The 8590-nt window shown below is 46.0% G+C and overlaps 1 pseudogene; it reads right to left on the bottom strand.

Annotated features, from left to right (window-relative positions):
- Window positions 1–500: 500 nt before the first annotated feature.
- Window positions 501–618, bottom strand: LOC126482451 (5S ribosomal RNA; annotated as a pseudogene).
- Window positions 619–8590: the final 7972 nt, after the last annotated feature.

Raw genomic sequence — 8590 nt, 5'->3', positions numbered from 1 at the left:
TGATGTAAATACCTGTAACAGGAAATCGTTGTGCCGAAGTCATAAATCCTATATTTACGGAGGAATGGAAGAGTGTCGTTTCATCGGATGAGTCCTGCTTCACACTGTTGACAACACGTGGCCGAGTTTATGTTCAAATGGCTCAAATGGCTCTGAGCACTATGGGACTTAACATCTGAGGTCATCAGTCCCCTAGAACAGGTACCACACCTCGGGCCCTCTAGGACTGTACAAAAATATATAAATACCGCGAGTGATGCATGTTTAAGCATCCGACCCCTGTACGAAGCACTCCATGAACTTTTACATGCTTGCACTGAGTGCCCTATCGGGACCATCCGGCCGCCTTGTCATCCTCAGTGGAGGATGCGGATAGAAGGGGCGTGGGATCAGCACACCGCTCTCCTGGTCGTTATGGTGGTTTTCTTTGACCGGAGCCACTACTATTCGGTCGAGTAGCTCCTCAGTTGGCATCACGAGGCTGAGACCACCCCGAAAAATGGCAACAGCGCATGGCTGCCTGGATGGTCACCCATCCAAGTGCCGACCACGCCCGACAGCGCTTAACTTCGGTGATCTCACGGGAACCAGTGTAGCCACTGCGGCAAGGACGTTGCCCCCCCCCCCCCCCCCCTAGAACTTAGAATTACTTAAACCTAACTAACGTAAGGACATCACACACAACCATGCCCGAGGCAGGATTCGAACCTGCGGCCGTAGCGGTCGTGCGGTTCCAGACTGAAGCGCCTAGAACCGCTCGACCACAATGGCCGGCCGAGTTTATGTTCCAAGAGTGCAACATGGAGGGGGGATGATGATTACAGCAGCGACATGCAAGTATTCCATGGGCCCTATGGTTACTCTGCAAGGCAGCGATACTGACAAGGATTTGTGTGATCGAGTTCATCCCATTGTACAACGTTTGTTCTCCAATCGTGATGATTTATTTCAAGACGACACGGCTTCTTTTCAGTAGCTCGCATCGTCCAAGACTGGTTTTTCAATTTTCCGTTGAAAACCGTGTAGGTACCGTATTTATTTATTCAGAGGAGGCTGAAAGCTGTTTTGAACGCCAACGATTTTCCTACAGCGTATTTGGGATGGTAGTGTGTTATGGTTTTGGTCTTCACATATTTTTGTCCAACCGATGTACACTCAAGGAAAACAAAACGCCAACAACAAGATTTAGTTTTGCAAGATAAATGGAAACTGCTAGATGTATTTCTACATGTTAAAGATGACGTCGATTCATATTTTGCGTCAGTTCCATAAGAGTGGCGCTAGTAGTACCACTAAGTCGACGCAAATCAGATTTTCTTTGATACGCAGTGTAACGGCCGTGAGCAAGTGACCTTTGATATTGGAAGTGGTGAGCTGATGTTAGTCAAGAATGCCTGAAAGGCGACAAAAACGCCATTATCAACACTTCGTTCAGTTTGGTCGTGTAATAGGGCTACAAGGGCTGAAAGTTCCATCTGCGATATTGCAGAAGCACTTGGCAGTAACTTAGCCACTGTACATGACCGCTGGCAGCGGTGGTCACGAGAATGTACGGTCGCAAGAAGACTGGACTCCAGACGGTCATGTGGCACTACCGAGAGGAAAGACCACCGTGTTCGGAGTACGGCTGTTGCGCATCGTATGACACCTGTAGCAGCCATTTGAGCAGTTGTTGGCACCACAGTGACACAGAGAACTGTTACAAATCGGTTACTTCAAGACAGCTCTGAGCCAGACGCCCTGTGGCGTTCATTCCACTTATCACAAACCGCTGCCGTGTGCGACTTCAGTGGTATCAAGCGAGAGCTCATTGGAAGGCGGAGTTGAGGACTGTTGTGTTTCCTGATGAAAGCCTGTTCTACCCCGGTGCCAATTATGGCTGAGTGCTCGTTAGATGGAGGCCAGCCGAGCGTCTGCAACCAGTCCGTCTATCTACTGGACGCAATGGACCTGCACCTGGAGTTAAGGTCTGGGGTGCGATTTCGTATGACAGCAGGAGCACTCTCGTGGCTATCCCGCACACCATTACTGCGAATTTTCGTGTCAGTCTGGTGACTGGTCCTGTTGTGCTACCATTCATGAACAGCATTACAGGGGGTGATTTCCAACAGGATAACGCTCGCCCACACACCGCTGTTGAAAGCCAACATGCTCTACAGTGTGTCGACACGTGGCCTTGTCCTGCTAGATCACCAGATCTGTCTCCTATCGACACTGGATGACAGCTCCAAGGTCGTCCAAAAACAGCACTAACCGTCTCTGTATTGACCGACCAAGTGCAATAAATAGGAAACTCCATCCCACAAATTGTTCAAATGCGTGTGAAATCTTATGGGACTTAACTGATAAGGTCATCAGTCCCTAAGCTTACACACTACTTAACCTAAATTATCCTAAGGACAAACACACACACCCATGCCCGAGGCAGGACTCGAACCTCCGCCGGGATCAGCCGCACAGTCCATGACTTTAGCGCTATGGACCGCTCGGTTAATCCCGCGCGGCAAACTCCATCCCACAAACTGACATCCGACACCTGTACGAAGCACTGCATGAACGTTTACATGCTTGCATTGAACATTGCAGCGGTTACACCGGTTAATAACGTACCGGCATTTCACATGTGCAACGGTTCATCTCGAGCTTACATCAACCCGTGAGCCTCCGATGTTAATCATTTAAATATGATACGTTGACAAATGTACTCCCGATATTGCATTACTCTACATTAATTATTTCTTGATGACGGGATTCTTTTTCCGTCATTGTATGTTTTACCTAACTGTTACTTGTTAGTCGGAATTTTCACAAATAAGCTGATTGTCGAGATCTAACGTTATGTGACAGTCAATGCCAATCCGCACAAATGCTTTGCACCCTCTGCGTACGACGTCTTTCGATGTTAGGCTATTTTTTAATAGATTGCTTTATGAGCACTTCGGTGTCGTAAATGAAGATATCAGGCGAAATATTTGTATTCCTTATAAAAGGATGATGTAGGAAAGGTACCAGGTGGTCATGTCTTTCTCCGCCACTGCGTAAGTCACGGCAATGGAGAGATGTGTATACGTGCCAGACTGTTGCATGGAAATAGTGTTGTAATATGGGTCGGCTTGGTGACATGGTAGAATGGCGTAAAGTAGCTATTGTGTTTGGATGTCCCTAGGACTACACCGTCAATGAAGCTGACCGACTTGTTATTGTATCAACGCGGACTGTCCAACCTATTTACAAGAAATAACGTAGCACCTGCAACTATGTAACAATGTATAAGTAAAGAAATCGTAGAAAGAAACCAACCGAAAGCAATCCCGGACAAGCGTCACGACAGCTACAATCAGTCTCAGACCCGACAGCAATTACTGCTATCAGTGAATTCAAGTCCATTTCAACTAGGTACGGAGCAAATATTGCGAATAGCACTCTTATAGACATTTGGAGCCGTGTAACTTAAAAAATAATTTCTTTTACTTCCGTGAATGATCATAAGACGTTTTGGCTCTCCGACTATCGGTTTCGGTCGGAAATAACCATCTTCAGATCAGACGTTCATTGCTGACCGAAACCGATTATGTAAGGACCAGAAAGTTTTGTGATCATTGACGGAAAGAAAAGAAATTACTCTACGAGGACGTGCTGGGAAGTATCGCCTCCGAAATCTTCATTCTGTCCTCAGTATCGGTTGAGGAATTACATGTCATGGAAATTACAAGGACGACTTTCCCTCTATACTGTTGCAAGTTGCAACTCTCTGCCACTAAAGGCGTTAGAGGTGTCCCGTGTAACATGGTGTGTAACGTAACTATGTCGGTGCGTGTGAAACAACATGTTGTAAACAAGTTTCTAACTGCAGAACACGCGCCTCCAATTGGGATCCACAGAAGAATGAAACCTGTCTCCGGTGATGATTGTATGGACATCAGTAATGTGCGACATTGGGTAGATGGTGCTCGTAATGAACGAAACGGTTATGCTGACGTCGGCGTGTGCGACAGATCTCGGAGTGAACGATCGCGTACGACAACCGACGAGACTCACCGGAATGGATTTGATGAACTCGTGAGAGAAAATCGTTGGATAACACACACACAGCTCTCAGGTAAGTGTGGCAGTGTGACGAGAGCGTATACAGACCATGATTGCAGAAGTGCAGGGTGAGTTAGAGTAATTACAACGCTCACTGGGGCATGTAAACATTTTTCTGGCGTTCCTTGCGTGAATGGAACGGAAAGAAGCCCTAATAATCTGTATAATGTGAAGTACCCTCTGAAATGAGCACAGTGGTTTGCAGTTTGTTGATGTGCATGCAGATCGGAATTCGTACAAAAAGTGAAAAAACACGTTGGACGCAAGTGCTACTGTGAAAGGTAAAGAACGCACGAGAGCAGAACTCCTGGCGCGGTTCATTATCAAACCAGACGAGAGGCTGACGACTCAGAGGGAAAGTCTGCCTGAGTCTTTCTGAAGCGGGGGATTTTCGCGAGCAGAACTGTAAGCGTGGCAGTAGTCATCCAGGAAAACGAGAGCTTATAAACATATGAATCATCATGAAGTAGACGAAAGGGCAACACGTGATCGACAACTATGTTAATATAAACGTCCTGATTTCGTCACGGTTACCTGAATAAATGAGCTCAAGTAATGATACAAACAAAAAGCTCATAACTTCGCAGAACCACCTCCGGTCACGAACACGCCCGGCACGCCCTGCGGCGTAAACGCCTCTTTGGGTCTTCGCTGCACCCATGGTCTTGAGTCATTTGAAAACATACCTTGTAGATAGTGTCGGAAGTTCCATGCGGCTTTTCGCGGATGATGCTGTAGTATACAGAGAAGTTGCAGCATTAGAAAATTGTAGCGAAATGCAGGAAGATCTGCAGCGGATAGGCACTTGGTGCAGGGAGTGGCAACTGACCCTTAACATAGACAAATGTAATGTATTGCGAATACATAGAAAGAAGGATCCTTTATTGTATGATTATATGATAGCGGAACAAACACTGGTAGCAGTTACTTCTGTAAAATATCTGGGAGTATATGTGCGGAACGATTTGAAGTGGAATGATCATATAAAATTAATTGTTGGTAAGGCGGCTACCAGGTTGAGATTCATTGGGAGAGTCCTTAGAAAATGTAGTCCATCAACAAAGGAGGTGGCTTACAAAACACTCGTTCGACCTATACTTGAGTATTGCTCATCAGTGTGGGATCCGTACCAGATCGGTTTGACGGAGGAGATAGAGAAGATCCAAAGAAGAGCGGCGCGTTTCGTCACAGGGTTATTTGGTAACCGTGATAGCGTTACGGAGATGTTTAATAAACTCAAGTGGCAGACTCTGCAAGAGAGGCGCTCTGCATCGCGGTGTAGCTTGCTGTCCAGGTTTCGAGAGGGTGCGTTTCTGGATGAGGTATCGAATATATTGCTTCCCCCTACTTATACCTCCCGAGGAGATCACGAATGTAAAATTAGAGAGATTAGAGCGCGCACGGAGGCTTTCAGACAGTCGTTCTTCCCGCGAACCATACGCGACTGGAACAGGAAAGGGAGGTAATGACAGTGGCACGTAAAGTGCCTCCGCCACACACCGTTGGCTGGCTTGCGGAGTATAAATGTAGATGTAGATGTAGATGTAGACTTCGCGACTCGTCTGACTACACTATATGCTTCCGGTGGGCGACTCTTTCTATGCTGTTTGGTTCACTGAAGACATACATCTTCATTTGCCTCTGTAAGGCAGATTGTTGCTTACTGTACCATCGACACCGAGGTAATTAGAAACAGTGTCTATTTCAGCACTGGAATTTCGCACGTTTCACAAGCAGTGGCGTAGTCGTGGTTTAAGGCAAGGATGTTTAAGAGGGCGTACTGGAAAGTAATGCCTCCTAATTTCTTACGTAGCAACCCTTAAAATTTTTAAAATGAAACACACTTTGTGAACATTCTACATCTTTGGTCTTCATTTCTGCTGTTTATTTCTCAACAGAGCCACTCAGGCGGCGAACACATTTCTCTGAATGAGAGAACAGTTTATTAATAACGTCACTGTAGGAAGTCTGAATTTGTCGACGGAGTCCCAACCTCACCTCCGCTTGCAACGCATCATCAGTATCTGGACGGTGTTCTTTAAGTTAGATGAAAATCTAGTGGGGTCTGTATGGGGGATGATAGATTACGGCCAATCGAAGGCGTCGGATTGTTGCAGATGTCGCAGCGTTGCTGCATGGTCTCCCATCACTATGCTGAGGGATAGGGTGCTCCTGTACGAGGTCTGCTAAAAAAAAATCCGGAATTATGTCCACAAAATTTTTTCTGCGGTTACCTTTCACTTATTGTGTATCGTCTCCTTTGAAATATTCTCCTCCACCATTGGCACTCTCCTCCCAACGCCGTTTGCACTTCCGGGAAGCAGTCTTGCTGGATCGCGCGATGTGCTGTCTGGGAATTTTCTTTTGTATTGTCTATCGCTGCAAATCTCCGTGCTTTCATGCTTTCAACGGGGTTTCCAACTTTGCAAATAAAAAAAATGTCCGCAGGAGCCAAGTCTGGAGAGTATGGAAGATGAGGCAGCACAGTGATTTCGTTTTTTTTTTTGCAATAGGCATGCTCCAACAGGGATGAATGTACGGGTGCGCTACCGTGATTCAAGAGCCATGAATTGTCTCGCCGAATTTCGGTCCGTTTCCTTCTCACATTTTCTCGCAGGCGTTGCAACACGTCCCTTTAGTACCATCGATTAACAGTTTGCCTGTGGCACGAATTCATGGTGAGCTAATCCTTCAAAATCAAAGAAAACAATCAGCATGGCTTTGACATTTGACCTGACCTGACTAGCCTTTTTCGGTCTTAGTGAACCTTTCCAAAAGCTCTTCACAGATTGCGAGGCGAAGGCCTTTCAGGTTCTGACCCATGAGCCGTGGGACCAACTCGGTGGCCACACGATGCGTTCCTAGATGCTGTGTCAGGATTTTATGACATGATCCAACTGAAATCTTACATTCTTGTGAAATCTCTCGGACAGCCAGTCTCCGATCGGCACGCACAATTTCGTTGCCGTTCCTGACATAACCGTTGTCGGTAGGCGTCGAAGGGCGTCCTCCACGAGGGTCATCTTTACATCTCCATCTACATCTACATCCATACTCCGCAAGCCACCTGACGGTGTGTGGCGGAGGGTACCCTGAGTACCTCTATCGGTTCTCCCTTCTATACCAGTCTCGTACTGTTCGTGGAAAGAAGGATTGTCGGTATGCTTCTGTGTTGCCTCTAATCTCTCTGATTTTATCCTCATGGTCTCTTCGCGAGATATACGTAGGAGGGAGCAATATACTGCTTGACTCTTCGGTGAAGGTATGTTCTCGAAACTTTAACAAAAGCCCGTACCGAGCTACTGAGCGTCTCTCCTGCAGAGTCTTCCACTGGAGTTTATCTATCATCTCCGTAACGCTTTCGCGATTACTAAATGATCCTGTAACGAAGCGCGCTGCTCTCCGTTGGATCTTCTCTATCTCTTCTATCAACCCCATATGGTACGGATCCCACACTGCTGAGCAGTATTCAAGCAGTGGACGAACAAGCGTACTGTAACCTACTTCCTTTGTTTTGGGATTGCATTTCCTTAGGATTCTTCCAATGAATCTCAGTCTGGCATCTACTTTACCGACGATCAACTTTATATGATCATTCCATTTTAAATCACTCCTAATGCGTACTCCCAGATAATTTATGGAATTAACTGCTTCCAGTTGCTGACCTGCTATTTTGTAGCTAAATGATAAGGGATCTATCTTTCTATGTATTCGCAGCACATTACACTTGTCTACATTCAGATTCAATTGCCAATCCCTGCACCATGCGTCAATTCGCTGCAGATCCTCCTGCATTTCAGTACAATTTTCCATTGTTACAACCTCTCGATACACCACAGCAAAAAGCCTCAGTGAACTTCCGATGTCATCCACAAGGTCATTTATGTATATTGTGAATAGCAACGTTCCTACGACACTCCCCTGCGGCACACCTGAAATCACTCTTACTTCGGATGACTTCTCTCCATTGAGAATGACATGCTGCGTTATGTTATCTAGGAACTCTTCAATCCAATCATACAATTGGTCTGATAGTCCATATGCTCTTACTTTGTTCATTAAACGACTGTGGGGAACTGTATCGAACTTTACCGTCTGTCCGGTCATTTTTAAACCCGGTGAACTATTCGCAACAAAAAGTACGTTTTAAGGAGTCGTCACCGTAAGTTTTCTGGATGATTTGGTGCGTCACTGTAAAGGTTTTCTTGAGTCTCACGCAAAATTTAATGGAGACTCGTTGCTCTTCTAACTCTACAATCTCGAAAATCACTAACTGTGAGACACAACGTTCTACTCAGTACAGCATTGAACAATAACTAACAGAGAGACAACAATGAAACTCCCTGCGGCTACATATTCAACACAGGCCTGTGCAGGGATGCCAACCGTATTTCGCTTCAACACACCAATGGCGCGAAATTACGAATGTTCCGGAATTGTTTGTACAGACATCGTATGGAAGAACTTAAAAAAATGGCTCTGAGTACTATGGGACTTAACTTCT

This window comes from Schistocerca serialis, chromosome 5 (genome assembly GCF_023864345.2).
Source record: "Schistocerca serialis cubense isolate TAMUIC-IGC-003099 chromosome 5, iqSchSeri2.2, whole genome shotgun sequence".
Taxonomy (NCBI): Eukaryota; Metazoa; Arthropoda; class Insecta; order Orthoptera; family Acrididae; genus Schistocerca; species Schistocerca serialis.
Note: the sequence above shows the minus strand (reverse complement) of the source record. Positions and strands in the feature narration are given on the sequence as shown.